Consider the following 6,993-nt stretch of genomic DNA (forward strand, 5'->3'; position numbering starts at 1 on the left):
CATGGACAAAAAGAAAATACCTTAAATCAGGGATTTTAGGGGAAATGTATGTGTGTGCCTGTGTGTGTGTGTGTGTGTGTGTGTGTGTGTGTGTGTGTGTGTGCGTGTGTGTGTAAGTGTGCATGTGTGTGTGTTTTAAGGCAGAGTGTAAGGTGTATGTGCTCTCATGTACACAAAAGATCTCACAAAGAGGAGATGACAAATAGAAGATAGTTCCAACAGAGCTCTATCCTTATATCCATCTCTTTCCCAAAGTCAATGACACATTCCTGATTTCTGTCACTGGACAAATTTGACTTCATTCCCAGCTCATCTGGAAGAAATCAAAGATCACAGACCCTCTATTGTCTTTGCTTTCTGTCACTCAAAGTTCTGATTTTGTCATGGTTCAAGGACACTTTGACTCAAGAAGAATGCATTCATCACCATCTAAAAAAACCACCTAAATTTAGAGTAGCTATTAAAGACATGATATCATAGTTTCATTGCACATCACAGTTACAGTTCTAAGTGTATTGGAATCTACTTCACAGCATCAAATGATACAGAATAAGAAGTGTGAAAGTCTAATGAACCTACATCAGAAGCAATAATTTTGTTGTCTTGATGTTTTAACAGAAGGCACAACACCCAATCAACAAATTGCCACCCCATCCCTCATCATTCTCAAGGATTCTATTTTAACTTTAATACATGTAAGTCCTACAAAGACAATTTGAGGAAATCTGGAATACCTGTGGAAATGTTTATATTACTCTATTTGAAGCAAGTTTAAGATTCCTAGTAATATAAAAGAGAAGTAATATTTAAACAATGTAAGTGCGTAGTAAAAGAAATTGATATATAAGCTCTTGTAATGACAGCTATTCATTAAGTGAGAAATGGTAGACTATATCAATAAATAATGATATATGAATATAGTATAGTGACTGTTATATATGGTGGGGTGTGGTATGATGGTGATATGTGCAATGTGTATTAATATTAAGTACAGGGTTTAACTCCATAATCACCACATAGCTTGTATCACCATTCAAATAATACCCTTAACACACCAATGAACTATGTGGGAAATCTATTATTTGAAACTTTGACTTCCTGATGGCAAACACAGAAGGCTTTAAACTTTTATCCACAGAAATCTGGAAATGAACTGGAATTCACCCAGTGAAAATTTTCAAAACTTTAAAATTTACCTTGAGTACGGAACCATCTTAGAGAGCTATACACTTTTATTTTTCTTTCTGAAAACTACTCTGTTCATGTGTTGACTTTCTGAATACCATGCTGAGTACTAAAGGCGTGGTAATGTTCCTGTTTATACATTTTGAATTCCCTGTGTGTTAAAATTTTTGCTTTATTCTTTGTCCTAGACAGCAACCCTATCTCCCAAGTAATCATTATCAGCATGATGCACTAAGGAGAGCTCACTCCCTTCCAGCTATGTGACAGGAGGAATTTTCAACACTTTCACAATCTAAGTCTTTTCAAATAAACAAAGAAATGGAAGTGCTTCATGCAAATATATCCCTGCTGGGCCATGCTGTATTTTCCTGACTAATTTCCCCCACTAACCACAGCTCTCTAGCCTCTGACCCTAAGGCAGCAGGCATTCTTTCTATAAACACAGGCCTACTGTTAGCATCATGATTTGTCATCCATGATCTCCCTAGTGACATATTAACTGTCTAAGTCTAAGTGAGGTAAGCAAAAGGAACTTGTTAGAATACTCTTGCAGTCACGAAATGCATCATTCTCCTGTATGTTTAAAATAGAATGATAAAGATCAGTGAGTACTTATGCTGAGATATGTGATGATACTTTGGACTTTCCTTCCTAACAATTACAAATCTTCTAGGAACATTGAGAGACAGAGATTTGTAAATGTCCCAGTTGAGTTTAACTGAAGATTTTAAAGTACTTCAGGTATCATAACTCGGTATTCCTACCATGTACTCACTCACAGTGGATTCTAATATTTCTGTGATATAATCTTTCCTGACATTTTCAAGTTGCTTCATATTTCATTAAAACCACTAGATACACATGTGGGTGTCTCAAATTTGGCCTTACAAGAAAAGTATGTTTTTGTTTTGGGTGAAGTGTTATGATGTAGAAACAGTGATTTCACAACTCATCAGGAATTATCACCATACTGTTCACCTTTTCACTCCAATTAATTAGCCCAGTAATAGAAATTAAGTTTCTAAGTCAAAGGAAACATAAGGGTTCCTCCATCCAGTCATCTTGTGCCTATGTATCCTGTAGCTACATATGATCTAGATCTTGATAAAACACCATAGTAGACTGTTGTAGTAAATATTTTAAAAATGGTTCATGACTGGTTCCCATGAATATTGTTCCATGCTTCCCTTGACTCTCTCAACCTGGGTGGGCACCGAGCCATTCCAGTGTGGTACACCGTTTCACTATGGCACCTTGCCATGCTGCACACACTCACAATTTCCTTGGCAGGTTGGTAGCATGCTATACCCACACATTCCAGTTCCAGGGTGAGCTTGGTGTGTTATGCCAGTACACCTTCTCTTAAACTCAAGTGAGTCGCGACATGAAGGAAAACATCACCCAGTAACCTTTGATTGAATTGGTATGGTAAAATTTTTCCATCTAGATAGCACAAAATTCTATACACACCCATCCCTTATAAAATATTCATAACAACCTATATCTATGCGCAGAGAAAAATGTATACATCTGCCTTTATGTTGCTCCAAGCACTTTCTCTCATTCTTGCGACTCTCTCCCTTTCTAAAACTTTATTCCCATCAACAGGCCTTCTCATCCAATGACAGGCCTCATTTTATCTTGTACCTGCCTTCTTCCATAAAGACATTATATTAGAGTACACAGTCTTCCTACATGATCTCCTTCAAAGGTTTTCTTGACAGACAGGACTTTAGTGGTACAATGCGAATATTTATGGAGTCTTTCACTAAAGATCTTGAGAAGTCCACAGCTTGACACTAGGTCAAAAACAAAGAGTGAGACTAGCAGACAGCAAAGAAAACACACATACTGACTGCTGCTTTTAATGGCCTCAGGGTAGCATCCAAACAGGTTATTGGTTTTGAGTTTTAATTACTTGGTTTAAAACAAGCAAGGATGAGATAAAAGTTCTGTTCATATAGACTTGACATCATATCAAACAAAATTTAAACTTTCTTTTTTATATTAGAAGTCCTAATTGAATACAAAATGGCTAGTGGGAAAATATAGATTATAGGCTCCCATACATCTAGCATTGCTAATGGAATACAGTTGGGCAGAAAACTAAATCCTTCAGACTATCTGGTAGAATTACTTTGCTACTTTTTGAAATTTGGAATAAAGAGGTAAGCCTGATAGCAATATGGCTGTTCATAAGGAAGACAAGGAAGGTTAACAATATAAGTCAGGAGTTCTTAGTTCATGTTTCCCTACATTTACTTGTCTATACCCAGAGTTTAAGGGCATTTTGACTTGTATTTGTAACTTACTTTCTTATTTATTTCTTCCATTATGTAGTGGAAAAGAAGTACTTAAGGGTTTGCACCAAAGACCCTCCTCTGAGTCCCAGTCTGTCTAGGCGAATGCAGCTCAATAGCTGTATGCAGATGAAACAGTCTCCTGCCTTTGCTGAACTGTACCCCCTCTCTGCTTCTCCACCCCCCCAAACCTGTCACACACTTAAGATGTATTACAATGACTTTGTAGTTTACCACCATTACATTTATTTATGATCCTCTTCCAGATAACCAAGACCAATTTGAATTTTGAACATGCTTTCCCCTAAGCATTGCTCATAGCTTGGAGGCCCAAATAAGTATGATGTCTCATCTATCATTCCTGAAAGTATCAAACAAACAGCCTCTGTGAGATATCATTTATACTCTCAGGTTGAGGCAATGATTTATTAGTATTTACTTTTTTCTATGTACCCTACAAATAAAATACACTAATCTAATAGTTTTATAGTATATAAAAAGTTTATTTGTTTAGAAATAATATACAATGATAATAAGACAGAAATTCCAAATTCCAAGCAAAGTACAAACAAAACAATGTCTTCTACCATCTGAAGCTAATCACTCAAGATAAATATATATATATGTAGTGTTCATACTATGGAAAATGAATTTACATTATAAAATCTTATTTCGTTATTCTGTATATATCCTTCTCAAGATATTTTCCCAAAACTGCTACTGGGCAGGCCATTTGTTTCTATTGAAAATAAGTCAGGGAACCAATAAATACATAGGCAAAGAACCAGTGTTTGGAACTTGGCTGTAACCCCAGTACCTTGACAGCAAAAATGCTAGTTCAAAGTCTGCCTGTGTTACTTAGTGAGGTGTGATATTCTAATTCACGTACCTCGACCCCAAATCACATTCTAATATTCTAATATATGTATTACAGATTCATGTATATGTATATATGCATTTACATATATATTGTACATGCATAAATATTTTTCTATATACTTCATGCTTGTGTGTGTGTGTGTGTGTGTGTGTGTGTGTGTGTGTGTTTGTGTGTGTGCACGCATGCGCTATCTCGATTTTGGGGATAGAATTTAAAAAAAAGAACTATAGTCTCTGTTCTCACAGGTACTTGATGTTTAAAAGGGAGATATTAAGATCTGTCCACCAGTTCAGAACTAATAGCTTGGAGAAACTTTAAAATAGAAATGAGGTTGATAAAACTGAAACTCACTAGAAGTTTGGGACTCACTTAATTTTTTAAATTTCTAACCAATTAATCACATATGTTCATTTTGTCTTTTTATATCTCTTGGTAAGATTTATTTCTTCTTGAATTGACAGCTGAAATTATAGATTTAACATTTCTATTATTTTATCCATTGACTTATACTATATACAATTGATTCATCATTTGTGTGATTCAATTAAAGGCACAGTGCCAAAATAATTTTTAATTGTATACCAAAGTAATGGCCTCAGTGTGTTTACCATTGCATTTAGTTTTCAGTTATTTATTCCTGAGTTGTTACCCAGTTCACCTTCTGTGATAGCTAATTCTCTGTATCTCTGTCTGTTTCTCTTTGTGTCTGTCTGTCTGTCTGTATGTATGTATGTCTGACTCTGACTCCCTCTCTCTCTCTCTGATGTGAAGATTAAAATATTGAGTCAAGATAAATCAACTCAAGCATATACAATGATTAATCTGTGATAAAATGTGGAAAAGATTAGTTAGGGGTTCTTTAAAGCTTGTGCCCCACTTAGCCTACTTTGAGAAACCTACAGAACATCACCTGTAGTTGACTATGTGAGTGGATACCGCAAACCCTTCAGAGAAGCAAATAGAATTCGGTCACTTTAACTGACACTGTGCTTTGGTTTGTTAAGATGAATTGTTGTGAGTTTAACAAAATTAAATTTAAGACATTGTGTCCTATGTGCTGTTTACCAAGTGGTACATAAATCAGACCATCTCCTGAAAGCCTGTTTTTCTGTTATGACTTACAGTTTTGTTTTCTGACAACAGCATGTGATTTATATGATTTCTAACAGCCTCAATCCCACTTTTACAGTTTTCTATCTTTATGATCTTAGAAATGGTAATCTCTGTTTTCTCATTAAAATAAAGGAAAAAGCTTTTCCTTGTTCATAGCTTTGAAATAGTTATAAAAAAAAAGTTCATTCAGTTTATTCATGAAAGTTAGCTAGTTTTGTATTATAAAATATTATAGGTTTTATTGTTTTTTTTATGGGAACAAAGATACTTTGTAGAATATTAGCTTCTGGAATTTCCAGTCTCCAGAAAACTTGTACATTATTCTGATTTTCTTTTTGTCTACAGCATGTTATTTCTTTTCTTAATGCTTAAATGTCACAGAATAAAGAACTTTTTAAAAGTGTCTCCCAGGTGCATAAATAAAATACTTAATGGACAGGAAATGATTTCTGATCTTATTCAGGATTGGTTTACCTGCAATATCTATCACCAACGCCTTCCCTCCCAGAATGAGCTAATGTAGCACATTCTCTGACATACTGTAGCATCTTCAGTGGGCCATCCTACCCTTCAAGATTACATTTCTCTCTATTTTAAAAGTATTCAATAAAGGCAGCAATTCTCAAAGTATGTTAACAAATATTCAGTGTCATGTCAGCAACAATGAAGTAGGAAGGTATTGATCACTAGGTAATTTAAAATCATCATAATCAACTAATGCTTAGTTGGTTATTTACTTTTACATTTACATGATTATTTACATTATTTACATTTACTTCTGGGCCTTCCTTGGCTCTGTGGACAGGGCCAAAATGGGATAGATAGATAGATAGATAGATAGATAGATAGATAGATAGATAGACAGATAGTTACATATATATATATATATATATACACACAGACATAGATATAATTTATTTTTCGAGATTATACTATAATTGTACCATTTTCTACTTCTGCTTTCTCACTCCAAACAAACCGTATACCAACACCCTTGCACTTATGCAAATCCATTACCTTTTTCTTCATTAGTTGATTGTTGTTGTTATGTGTTTGTGTATGTGTGTATGTGTATTCATGAAGGTATATATAAATTTCTACATACTGGTCTCATACTCTGTTTCTGTAGCTAATCACATGTGATCTTTCTGCCTCCACCTCCCAAATGTTAGGATTACAGGCATATGTTTGGTGTTTACAGTGCTGAGGATTAAACCAAGGGTTACACATTCGTAAGGCAAACATTTTGCCAACAGAGCTATATGTTCATCTAAAAACCAGTTACATAAATGTACAAAGTACTCCAATATTATGTATATATTTTAATGGAAAAATACTAAAAATGCCCTGCTTGTAACAACTGGTTTCTAAGTGTTACTCTGAAAATGTCTATAATTTGTTATTTAAAGTATTTAAATGAAAACTTTTCTCAAGAAAAAGAAAGAAAGAAATCTGTTATTGTGTGGATCCTTTAGACAGCTAGTTATAGGTCTGCCCTGAATACTGTTATGAGAA

Source organism: Micromys minutus (genome assembly GCF_963924665.1).
Source record: "Micromys minutus genome assembly, chromosome: 23".
NCBI lineage: Eukaryota > Metazoa > Chordata > Mammalia > Rodentia > Muridae > Micromys > Micromys minutus.